This window comes from Manis javanica, chromosome 13 (genome assembly GCF_040802235.1).
Source record: "Manis javanica isolate MJ-LG chromosome 13, MJ_LKY, whole genome shotgun sequence".
Taxonomy (NCBI): domain Eukaryota; kingdom Metazoa; phylum Chordata; class Mammalia; order Pholidota; family Manidae; genus Manis; species Manis javanica.
In genome coordinates this window covers 58,641,499-58,654,844 of record NC_133168.1, presented here as the reverse complement: position 1 = coordinate 58,654,844, position 13,346 = coordinate 58,641,499, and the positions used below count along the sequence as shown (strand labels likewise).

General features: G+C 35.7%; 1 long non-coding RNA gene across 1 annotated transcript in view; it reads right to left on the bottom strand.

Annotated features, from left to right (window-relative positions):
* Positions 1-4,175: 4,175 nt before the first annotated feature.
* Positions 4,176-13,346, bottom strand: part of LOC140845361 (uncharacterized) — a 140,649-nt gene continuing 131,478 nt past the window's right edge. Inside the window, exon 3 of the long non-coding RNA XR_012124157.1 lies at positions 4,176-4,353. This is a non-coding gene — a long non-coding RNA (uncharacterized lncRNA). The remainder of the gene's footprint in view (positions 4,354-13,346) is intronic.

Genomic DNA, 13,346 nt, shown 5'->3' with positions numbered 1-13,346 from the left:
ACACGTGACTTAGAAAGAACAGCATGACCTGCCTCTCACTCTTCGACCTCAACGTTTCCTTCATGGCCCTTCTCTCCCTGTCACCCAGGCTTCTTTCTATTCATAAAAAAATTAAGCTGTTTTCTGCTTTGCAGCTTAAGCATAAGCCTAAAAGACTTTCTCTTCTCTTTGTGTAGATCTCTGTCTAGTTCTGAGAGAGGCCTTCTTGCAGCAGCTGCTCAGTTACTCTCTATTGTACTCCCCTTAATACTCTCTATCCTTTATTTATCTTCAGTCCTCTACTGGAATAAAAACTCCCTGATTGTAAGTGTTTTGGCCACTATATTTCAGAGCAATACTAGGCAAATGTTAAATTTGGAGATGAATATTTCCAGAATGAATAAAAATTCTCATTTTATCAAGAAATGAAGAGATATAGATTAAAAGATAATGATAAGAAGAGAGGACACTAGTAATCAATATCCCTGATTCTTCAATCTGCTGGCTGTCGACAACTGGCAGATCATTAACCTCTCTGCACCTTACTCACTTCAATGGGATAATAAGGGTGCCCACCTCATGAGGCTGTTATGTGTAATTGGTAAGTATACAGTGCTTAGAAGAGCCGTGTTGGCACCAAACTCTCTAGAAAGAAACAGAAGCATCTGTATTTGGTAATTGGGTTGAGGGTAGAGAATGTTGTATTATCATGTATCAAAATAAGAAATATTTCAAAAATTGAAATACTGTGTTATAAACACATTACTTTAGAAACACAGAGGTAACTTGCAAAAGAAAGAGGTCAGTTAAAATCCTTTAAGGAATAAAACTGGGAATGTGACGATTTGGAACAGAAATTAATTTAACATTATATAGCTATTAGATTATTGTAATTTTCTTAAAAGCAAAAATATCTGAAAATAAACTGAATATAATGGTGAAAAGGTGGTATTTTCTCTCACTACTGGTCCTAGAACAGCTGGATATCCATGCAGACATAGACCTTACACCCTTAGCAACACATAGATCAGAATGGTTCACAGACCTTAATGTTAAACACACAACTATAAAACTCCTAGCAGATAACAGGAGAAAATCTAGATGGCTTTGAGTTTGGTGATATCTTTTAGACATAACACCAAAGGCACAGTTTGTGAAAGAAGGAGTTGATAAGCTGGACATCATTAAAATAAAAACTTTTTGCTCTGCAAAAGGCATAATAAGACAATTAAAAGATAATTCACAGACTGCTATAAATATTTGCAAAAGACTTCTGATTGAGGACTGTTCACCAAAATATACAAAGAATTTTTAAAACTCAACAATAAGAAAATGAACAACCCATTTAGAAAAATGGTCCAAAGGCTAACAGACATCTTACCAAGGAAGATATACAGATGGAAAACAAGCATATGACAAGATGCTCCACATCATATGTCATCAGAGAAATGCCAATAATGAGATACCACTATATATCTATTATAATAGCCAAAATTTGGAACACTGACAACAAATGCTTCCTTCACCAAATGCTGTTGTACCAAAAGACATTGAACGAAAAGAACTTTCATTCATTGCTGGTGGAAATTCAAAAGGGTGCCCGTATCTTGGAAGACAGTTTGGCTGCTTTTTACAAAACTAAACATACTCTTACCATACAATTCATCAATTGTGTTTCCTGGTATTTACCCAAATGATGGTGGTAGATACATATAATGGAATATTATTAGACGCTAAAAAGAAATGAAAATACATGGAGGGAATTTAAATGCAAAATACTGAGTTAAAGAAGCCAATCTGAAAATGCTACAAACTGTACAAGTCTATCTATATCATATTCTGGAAAAGGCAAAACTATGGAGGCAATGAAAAGATGAGCAACTGCCATAGGTTAGGGACAAGGGAAGCATGAATAGGAGGAGCACAGATCATTTTTAGGGCAGTGAAAATACCCTGTATATAATATTATGATGGATATATGTTATTAAGTATTTTCCCAAATCCATTGAATGTACAATTCTAACATGTACCTGTAATATAAACCCCAGTGATGATGTGTAAATATAAATTAATCAATTGTAGCGAATATACTACTCTGGTAGGGGATGATTGATAATGGGGAAGGCTAGGCATGTTTGGGGACAGGAGGTACATGGGAACTCTGTACTTTCTGCTCGATTTTGCTGTGAAATTAAAAGTGCACAAAAAGTCTACTTATTTATAAATGAATAGATATGTAAGTAAGCAAATAAATCGCTAAACTGATCTTTACAAATTTTACAATTTTTTGAAATTATTGAATTGCAAAGTACAATATTTGAAAATTATAAGTATTATCCTTTATGTAATTAGATATATAAAAATACAGCATAAAAAAGAAAGTAGACAGAAACATAGAATGTTTATAATTTCCTAAGAGGCTCACTTCTTGATTTTAAAGCTTTAAATCCTCTTTGGCATTAAATATCACCTAAGAACAAAGCATAAGCTTAACTCTTGGATTTATTTAACTTAACTATTCAAAGACTAACATTCTAAAAATTTACTAGATTAAAATTCTTAAACAGATTTCATTCTCCTCTGACATGATTATTTCATGCTATTACAATTTTTTCATAAGGATTCCCTGTTTGAACAAAATGAAACTTCAGTCACATGCAACATTTTTTCATCATGGAATAACAGTATGTAGGTCAGGATTAACATGTCTAACAAATTAGTTTACTGCAAAACATAAATACATGCATGTCAAAATTTTACAATAATGAAGTACATACTATAGAAAATAGTTCCTAGTACAGTCAACATATTAATATAATTTTGTCAATATTATTTTATTTAACTTTTTTTCCATGTCTATACTTCATTCATTTAGGAAATATTGAGCTTTGTTTCCCCAGACACTGTACTGGACACTTGACATCAAACAATGAGAAACAATAGACATTTCACCTACTCACATAGAGTATGTGTTAATCCAATTAAAATTTTCATGATGGTGAAATATAATTTGATACTTAGTGGAAAGGAAAGGCACATCATATGATACGGTGAATAATTTGAGATAGTTGCCATAATTTGGTGAGATCCAAGAAAAGTAAGATATTATTAAAGCTAAAAATGATCATTAGATACTGTTCAACAAATTGACAGTTTTCATTTAATAAATTTGATATATGTCCTATAAGTACATGTGAATCCACCTTCTTCTGTTCTAATTCTGTAACTTCTGCCTTTTTTATCCTTTGTAAGTATAAATTTTGACATTGACAAACTGTTTCAAGATACACTTTTTGATTACACCATAATTATAAAAATACAGCTCATCTGGTATCCACTATCTGTGTATTTCCTGACTCTTGCCTATTTCTTGAATTTGGCAATCTGCCTAATTATGATTGATGCCTAGTTGTGCTTCACCACTGTCTAACTGGATTTCTCCAGGAGGCCCTCTTATGCCTAGCACATGTTTTTGGTTTTTGTTTTGCTTTTGTTTTATAACAATTTTGAATTTTAATGTCCTATTTATCAGTTTACCATTAATCAAACTTCAAGTTTCATGCAAATGCAGAAAAAAACTAAAAGCAGAGGAATTTCAGGAAAAAAAAACCTTCCCATTTGGTATGAAAAAAACTCTCCCCCATCCATTCCAATAAGAAAATCAATTGTTCCCTGCTTCAAATGTTCTTGGACCAAGATTTGGGCCACTCTCCTTTTTGACTACCAGTGGGTCTCATTCCTTCTCTAGCTCCACTACACACAACTTGCCAGTGGATGCCAGGGATTAATTTTAAAGTTAGTATTTATTGAAAACCCTGTCCCTGTAGCCACTGTGGTCATAAAGTCCAGAGTAAATATTTTATAGATAGAACACAATTTCTGAAATACCAGCATGTACCACTTCGTGATTTTTCAAATCTTATGAAGGCTTTTCCTAAAATTTTCAGTGATCTGAGATTCTGAAATTGATTAATAAATTCTTGAATCACTTCTCAAGAGTTCAGTAGTTTAACAAAACATGTTAAGTGCCTACTATGAGTCACACACTGTGCTTGGTTCTAGTTTTACAAAGACAAATATAAAACAGACCCTCCTGGAAGTACATTTTTACTGCAGAAATAAATACATCACGAGATGACACATTTAATGATATAAAGGAAGGAATCATTAATTTTATTAAACCATGATCAGGGAAGGCTTAGTATAACAGCAACTGTCACATCTTACAGTCCCACAACACTGTGCCGCTTCAAATCATTATCTTTGCTTGTGCTGTTTCTTCTGCCTGGAATGTTTAATCTTCCCTGGCTTTTCTGGAAAAATGACTATTCATTTTTCAAAGTCACAAATATTTTGACTTATTTTCTGAGGAGACTGCAAAGGAAAAGAAATAGAGAGGTGACAAGGGGTATTATCAACGATGCAGGAGCCAAATTATGGAGGACTTTGTATTCCTATTAAATAGAGATCTTGAGTTTTCCTGAGAATAGCAGAGAGCTACTGAAGGTTTGTTGCTAGATGGTGATATTTTGCAATGGTAGGTCTGACATCAATTTGGACAATATATTGGAGGGTAAAATGAGCCTAGAGGCAATCTCCTTGCAGCATTTCAGTAGTAGAAAAGGGGTTGACAAATTTGATATAATTAAAGCAGTGAGAAGTGAAAAACTGAAGGAATATCCAAGAGATATTCTAGAGTAGTGTTCTCATATCTTGAACTATTTGGATGTGTGTTATGTGGTTGAGGAAGGCTTTCAATTAAGAGTGGTGTAAGAAACTATGATAACAAAAAATATAGCATTTAATGTGTCAAATATATTATGTTTCCTATGCTCCTTATTAGGCAGATGTGAACACAAAGTATCTCAAATTCAAGACACAATAGATTTTTTAAGAGAGAGTTCCTTAATTAATTAAAATATTATGACAAAAGAGAAAAAGAGTTAGAAGGCATTTTCCACTTGAGGGGACTGAATATCATTTTCTTAACAAAAAAAGATGATTTTTGTTAGGTCTTCAAAGGTCAAGTGAGATTTCAGGGTCAATGGAAGAGAGTCAAATGTGCATGGAGACCAAGCACTAGGATATATGTCAAGGTAATAACAGATTATTCTCATAACAATTAATGGAATCATATTCATGGAGTCGATATACCATTAAGGTTACAGAGCTTAAGGCTTTGGAGTAAGATAGACTGGTCAAAATTAGGAATCTCTCTTCCTAGTCTTTGTTTTTTAATTTGAACAAAAATTCTTAAAGCCTCAAAATCTCAGTTTCCTAATACATTCACAGTGCATCTCTTGTGCATAATAATGCATATCTTGTACATAGTACATACTAAGGACTGCATAAATACCTTAATTATTACAAATACACTCTAAAGTGTAAAGCTCTAAACAAGTAACAACATTAACACATTAACAATATTTGGTTCTAGTAAAAAAAGCTATACATTTTTTTAATGTTTTTCTCTCATTTCAAGAAATACTAGAATGGATATTTTTTATTTATTATAATGGCTATACATTTCATGGAAATGCCCCCCACTTTTTCTTTCATATTATGTAAATGCTACAAACCAGGTAAATAAAAGGCTGTTAAACTGTTGAGACACAAGTGCAAATATTGTAATCCTCCCGTCAACCCATTTCAACAGACATTCAAAATATTTCAAGTTACTAAAAATATCACCCACCAAAAAGCCTGTCTCTCTTTACCTTCTCTGAAAGGATATTTTGGTTAAAAAAATGAATTTTTCTTTATGAAATAGTATAGGTGTACTGTATGTTTTTCCTCCCTACAAATTCAACCTGAGCTTGACAGCAGCTCAGTTATTGATTAGATATCATCACTGCTGACATATACAGAGAGAACATAATTTCATTTTATGGGCTGCTATGCTGTTAGATAGAATTCATTTTATTAATGGCTATTGCTAGGCTTTTCATTATAACCACTTTGAAGAATTTAGTTTCACAATAGAATAATATTTTCTTACACCACATTGGTTTTCTAATGGCTTATCAGTTGTAAATAATTTAACAATGACCTGTTTTATGTGCTGTAGTATGGGGCACTTGGCAAAATATACCAGATCCATTCATATATTTAATTTCTGTATACTTGAAGATAGCTTGTGCATATATACATGTATATGGTCTCAAAACCAGGAGTCACTACTTTGGAATTTTATATCATTTGGTCTCAATTTGAACTAAGCCCAACATAAAGTATCAGTGTCTTATTTTATTTATTATTTATACCTCACTTGTTCACACTAAGGTTTTGAAGTACAATATTTGCTTGGTATATACCAGGCATTTTCAAATTTATTATCTCATTCATACAAAGATGGAAAACATGGTTCCAAAGTTCCTAGTCTCAATGTTCCAGAAACTCATAAACTAACTGGAATAGCAAATAATGGTACTATCTGTGGTATTTGAAACAAAAAATTAATTTTTCTGCTGAAACACAAAGGAAACACACACTGCAAATATCTTGGGAAAAATACCATCACTGCCCTAGGGACTATATGAACATCTCTGACTTAAGTGATAACAGGGCCACTGAATGGACTGTATTTGGGACGACAGACATTGTCAGCCAGGTACCGACAATTGAAAACATAGTGATGATGCTTTATTAAAAAACTATTTTGAATTTTTCACTCAATAAGGGAGATGACTGAGTGAAGAATATTTAACATGCCAATGCTTGGAATTGCTTATTGTACTGTGGAAATTTTAAATTTATTTTGGAGCAAATATGCCCCAATTCAATGGCATTCTCAGCTGAATGGCTTGCCAAGAGAAGGCTGACCCTTTCTCCTGTTTATTCTACTCCCTGTGTGGGAGAAAAAATTTCATTCATTTTTTTTCTGGCTTTACTGAAGTATAATTGATATACGAAATGTTGCACATACTTAATGTTAACATCTTGATGAGTTTAGACATATGCACACACCTGTGATACCATTATCATATCCAAGATACAACATATCCATCACTTCCAAACATTTCCTTGTGTTCTTTTGTGGTTTTGGGGGGGGCGTGGGCAATTTTGTTTTGGTTTGTTTTTTTTTTTTTTTGAGAGGGCATCTCTCATATTTATTGATCAAATGGTTGTTAACAACAATAAAATTCTGTATAGGGGGGTGAATGCTCAAGGCACAATCATTAATCCATCTCAAGCCTAGTTCTCATCAGTCTCCAATCTTCTGAAGCATAACGAACAAGTTCTTACATAGTGAACGAATTCTTACATAGTGAATAAGTTCTTACATGGTGAACAGTACAAGGGCAGTCATCACAGAAACTTTCGGTTCTGATCACGCATTATGAACTATAAACAATCAGGTCAAATATGAATATTTGTTTGATTTTTATACTTGATTTATATGTGCATCCCACATTTCTCCCTTTATTATTATTATTTTTTATATTTTTAATAAACTGCTGAAGTGGTAGGTAGATGCAAGATAAAGGTAGAAAACATAGTTTAGTGTTGTAAGAGAGCAATTGTAGATGATCAGGTGTGTGCCTGTAGACTATGTGCTAATCCGAGCTAGACAAGGGCAATAAAACATCCATGGATGCAGAAGCTTTCTCTCAACACAGGGGGGTGTGAGGTTCTAAGCTTCACCACTGTTGTTCCCCAATTTCTCACCTGATGGCCCCCCTGCGACTGTGCCTGTCTTAGGTTGTTCCTCCCTTGAGGAATCTTACCTGTCTCTGGCTAACCAGCAATCTTCTGGGGCCATACAGGGAAATGTAAAGTTGGTAAGTGAGAGAGAAGCAATATTGTTTGAAAAGGTTAGCTTTTTTACTTCTTTGCAGATTTATGCCCTGTGGCTTCTATGCCCAGCACTTGTCTCGAGGCATCTTTACCACCTGGAGGAATTATGATACTCGGTAAATTCAATATGAGGCACGAATTCTATTTAAGGGTTGTAATTAGGAAGGAAGAAGAAAAGCTATAGAGGTAGCATATGGAAGAAAACATGGGAGGATTGATTATTTCTTTGACATATCTTCTTGTAGAGTACTTTAAGTATGTACAGGTTTTAAACTACTAACTAACTTGCGCACACATATTAACATAATAGGAATACGGTGACATAAACAAAGCAAATCTATAATTACCATCCATCTCCAGTGAAGCCAAGAAAACCATTTAGGCACCCTAAGTATTTGTGAAAATTAGTCTATGATATGATGGATATTGTTCAACTGTACTTGAACAGTCTGAGAGAAATCAGACTAATTAAAGCAACCCATTTCTGGGATCTGTTCACATCCCATATGTTCTTTTAACTGTAGATAGTCTATAGTCGTAGGATTTTGGAGCGCTACAACTTGCACCCCTCCCAACTCCTGACTGAGTTCCAACAGTACAATTCGTTGTCTCACTGTATGCACATGCCAGCCTAGACATCTCCCTCCTCATTCCAATGGCAAGTCCAGGAAACGGTGGGGTGGACGCAGCCACAACCGCAGCATCGCCCGGATCCCTGTGGAGGCTTTTTGATGATGATCCCCCGGCACGAGTCCTCCAGAGAGTGCTGATGCCGGAAGCTCCTCCTCATATCGTATCTTAGTTCATTTTCTGGGTAGCCAAGCTAGGCCTTGATCTACTGCATAGAAACAAACATACCCTTTGCCCACACTTTGACATGCCCTCTATACCACTGTGTAGAACTCATTGGATGTCAGCATACAGGAACTGCTTTTTTTATTTTATTTTATTTTATTTTTTATTTTTATTAAGAGAAAGGAATAATATCAGAAAAGAGTACCTCCATAGCTGATCATCTGACACCCTTTAAGTGATCAACATTAAGGATATTTAAAGCATGCGTAAATCTTTGATTTACCAATTGTTTTATCCTATCAAGGAGTAATCCCTCTTTTCTTTCTTCCTTTTTTTTTTTAATCTTTAATCTACACTTACATGAAGAATACTATATTTACTATACTCTCTCCTACATGAGGTCCCCCCTAAAAACCACCTTACGGTCACTGTCCATCAGCATAGCAAAATGTAGAATCACTACTTGTCCTCACTGTGTTGTAGAGCCTACCCTCCCCTTTCTCCCTCCCCCCCATGCATGCTACTCTTAATACCCCCCTTCTTCTTCCCTCCCCTTACACCCCCCACCCATCCTCCCCCGTTCCTTTCCCTTTGGTACCTGTTAGTCCATTTTTGGGTTCTGTAATTCCGCTGCGGTTTGTTCCTTCAGTTTTTCCTTTGTTCTTATACTCCTCAGATTAGTGAAATCATTTGGTATTTCTCTTTCTCCACTTGGCTTATTTCACTGAGCATAATACTCTCCAGCTCCATCCATGTTGCTGCAAATGGTAGGATTTTTCCTCATCTTATGGTTGAGTAGTATTCCATTGTGTATATGTACCACATCTTCTTTATCCACTCATCAACCAATGGACATTTAGGTTGCTTCCAATTCTTGGCTATTATAAATAGTGCTGCGATAAACATAGGGGTGCATCTGTCTTTCTCAAACTTGATTGCTGCGTTGTTAGGGTAAATTTCTAGGAGTGGAATTCCTGGGTCAAATGGTAAGTCTGCTTTGAGCATTTTGATGTACCTCCATACTGCTTTCCACAATGGCTGAACTAATTTACATTCCCACCAGCAGTGTAGGAGGGTTCCCCTTTCTCCACAGCCTCGCCAACATTTGTTGTTGTTTGTCTTATGGATGGCAGCTATCCTTACTGGTGTGAGGTGACACCTCATTGTAGTTTTAATTTGCATTTCTCTGATAATTAGTGATGTGGACCATCTTTTCATGTGTCTGTTGGCCATCTGTATTTCTTTTTTCAAGAACTGTCTGTTCAGTTCCTCTGCCCATTTTTTAATTGGGTCCTTGTTTTTTGTTTGTTGAGGCATGTGAGCTCTTTATATATTCTGGACGTCAAGCCTTTATCGGATCTGTCATTTACAAATATATTCTCCCATACTGTAGGGTTCCTTTCTGTTCTATTGATGGTGTCTTTTGCTGCACAGAAGCTTTTCAGCTTAATGTAGTCCCACTTGCTCATTTTTGCTGTTGTTTTCCTTGCCCGGGGAGATATGTTCAAGAAGAGGTCACTCATGCTTATGTCTAAGAGGTTTTTGCCTATGTTTTTTTCCAAGAGTTTAATGGTTTCATGACTCACATTCAGGTCTTTGATCCATTTTGAGTTTACCTTTGTATATGGGGTTAGACAAAGGTCCAGTTTCATTCTTCTACATGTAGCTGTCCAGTTTTGCCAGCACCATCTGTTGAAGAGACTGTCATTTCCCCATTGTATGGCTCCCCATTCTCCATGGCTCCTTTATCAAATATTAATTGACCATATATGTTTGGGATAATTTCTGGAGTCTCTAATCTGTTCCTCTGTTCTTCTGCCAGTACCAAATTGTCTTGATTACTATGGCTTTGTAGTAGAGCTTGAAGTTGGGGAGTGAGATCCCCCCTACTTTATTCTTCTTTCTCAGGATTGCTTTGGCTATTCGGGGTCTTTGGTGTTTCCATATGAATTTTTGAATTATTTGTTCCAATTCATTGAAGAATGTTGCTGGTAATTTGATAGGGATTGCATCAAATCTGTATATTGCTTTAGGCAGGATGGCCATTTTGACGATATTAATTCTTCCAAGCCATGAGCCGTGGATGAGTTTCCATTTGTTAGTGTCCCCTTTAATTTCTCTTAAGAGTGGCTTGTAGTTTTCAGGGTATAGTTCTTTCACTTCTTTGGTTAGGTTTATTCCTAGGTATTTTATTCTTTTTGATGCAATTGTGAATGGAATTGTTTTCCTGATTTCTCTTTCTATTGGTTCATTGTTAGTGTATAGGAAAGCTACAGATTTCTGTGTGTTAATTTTGTATCCTGCAACTTTGCTGTACACCGATATCAGTTCTAGTAGTTTGGGAGTGGAGTCTTTAGGGTTTTTTATGTACAGTATCATATCATCTGCAAATAGTGACAGTTTAGTTTCTTCTTTACCAATCTGGATTCCTTGTATTTCTTTGTTTTGTCTGATTGCCGTGGCTAGGACCTCCAGCACTATGTTAAATAACAGTGGGGAGAGTGGGCATCCCTGTCTGGTTTCCGATCTCAGAGGAAATGCTTTCAGCTTCTCACTGTTCAGTATAATGCTGGCTGTGGGTTTATCATATATGGCCTTTATTATGTTGCGGTACTTGCCCTCTATTCCCATTTTGCTGAGAGTTTTTATCATGAATGGATGTTGAATTTTGTCAAATGCTTTTTCAGCATCTATGGAGATGATCATGTGGTTTTTGTCCTTCTTTTTGTTGATGTGGTGGATGATGTTGATGGATTTTCGAATGTTGTACCATCCTTGCATCCCTGGGATGAATCACACTTGGTCATGGTGTATGATCCTTTTGATATATTGTTGAATTCTGTTTGCTAATAGTTTATTGAGTATTTTTGCATCTACATTCATCAGGGATATTGGTCTGTAATTTTCTTTTTTGGTGGGGTCTTTGCCTGGTTTTAGTATTAGAGTGATGAGTTTGGGCGTATTCCCTCCTCTTCTATTTTTTGGAACACTTTAAGGAAAATGGGTATTATGTCTTCTCTGTGTCTCTGATAACATTCCGAGGTAAATCTATCCGGCCCCAGGGTTTTGTTCTTGGGTAGTTTTTTTATTACTGTTCAATTTCTTTGCTCGTAATTGGTTTGTTTAACTTTTGTGTTTCTTCCTTGGTCCGTCTTGGGAGGTTGTATTTTTCTAGGAAGTTGTCCATTTCTTCTAGGTTTTCCAGCTTGTTGGCATATAGGTTTTCATAGTAGTCTTTAATAATTCTTTGCATTTCTGTGGGGTCTGTTGTGATTTTTCCATTCTCATTTCTGATTCTGTTGATTTGTGTTGGTTCTCTTTTTCTCTTAATAAGTCTGGCTAGAGGCTTATCTATTTTGTTTATTTTCTGAAAGAACCAGCTCTTGGTTTCGTTGATTTTTGCTATTGTTTTATTCTTCTCAATTTTGTTTATTTCTCCTCTGATCTTTATTATGTCCCTCCTTCTGCTGACTTTAGGACTCATTTGTTCTTCTTTTTCCAGTTTCAATAGTTGTGATGTTAGACTATTCATTTGGGAATGTTCTTCCTTCTTAAGGTGTGCCTGGATCACTATATACTTTCCTCTTAAGACTGCTTTCGCTGCATCCCACAGAAGTTGGGGCTTTGTGTTGTTGTTGTCATTTGTTTCTATATATTCCTTGATCTCTATTTTGATTTGTTCATTGATCCATTGATTATTTAGTAGCATGTTGTTAAGCATCCATGTGTTTGTGAGCCCTTTTGTTTTCTTTGTAGAATTTATTTCTAGTTTTATACCTTTGTGGTCTGAAAATTTGGTTGGTAGAATTTCAATATTTTGGAATTTACTGAGGCTCTTTTTGTGAGCTAGTATGTGGTCTATTCTGGAGAATGTTCCATGTGCACTAGAGAAGAATGTATATCCTGTTGCTTTTGGATGTAGAGTTCTATAGGTGACTATTAGGTCCATCTGTTCTACTGTGTTGTTCAGTGCCTCTGTGTCCTTACTTATTTTCTGCCCCGTGGATCTATCCTTTGGGGTGAGTGGCATGTTGAAGTCTCCTAAAATGAATGCATTGCAGTCTATTTCCCTCTTTAGTTCTGTTAGTATTTGTTTCACAAATGCTGGTGCTCCTGTGTTGGGTGCATATATATTTAGAATGGTTATATCCTCTTGTTGGACTGAGCCCTTTATCATTATGTAGTGTCCTTCTTTATCTCTTGTTACTTTCTTTGTTTTGAAGTCTATTTTGTCTGATATTTGTACTGCAACCCCTGCTTTCTTCTCACTGTTGTTTGCCTGAAATATGTTTTTCCATCCTTTGACTTTTAGTCTGTGCTTGTCTTTGGGTTTGAGGTGAGTTTCTTGTAAGCATTACATAGATGGGTCTTGCTTTTTTATCCATTCTATTACTCTGTGTCTTTTGGTGCATTAAGTCCATTTACATTTAGGGTGACTATTGTGAGATATGTACTTATTGCCATTGCAGGCTTTAGATTCGTGGTTACCAAAGGTTCAAGGTTAGCTTCTTTAGTATCTTACTGCCTAAGTTAGCTCACTTATTGAGCTTTTATATACACTGTCAGGAGATTCTTTTCTTCTCTCCCTTCTTATTCCTCCTCCTCCATTCTTCATATGTTGTATGTTTTTTTCTGTGCTCTTTTTAGGAGTGCTCCCATGTAGGGCTGTCCCTGTAAGATGCTCTGTAGAGGTGGTTTGTGGGAAGCAAATTCCCTCAGCTTTTGCATGTCTGGGAATTGTTTAATCCCTCCATCATATTTAAATGATAGTCGTG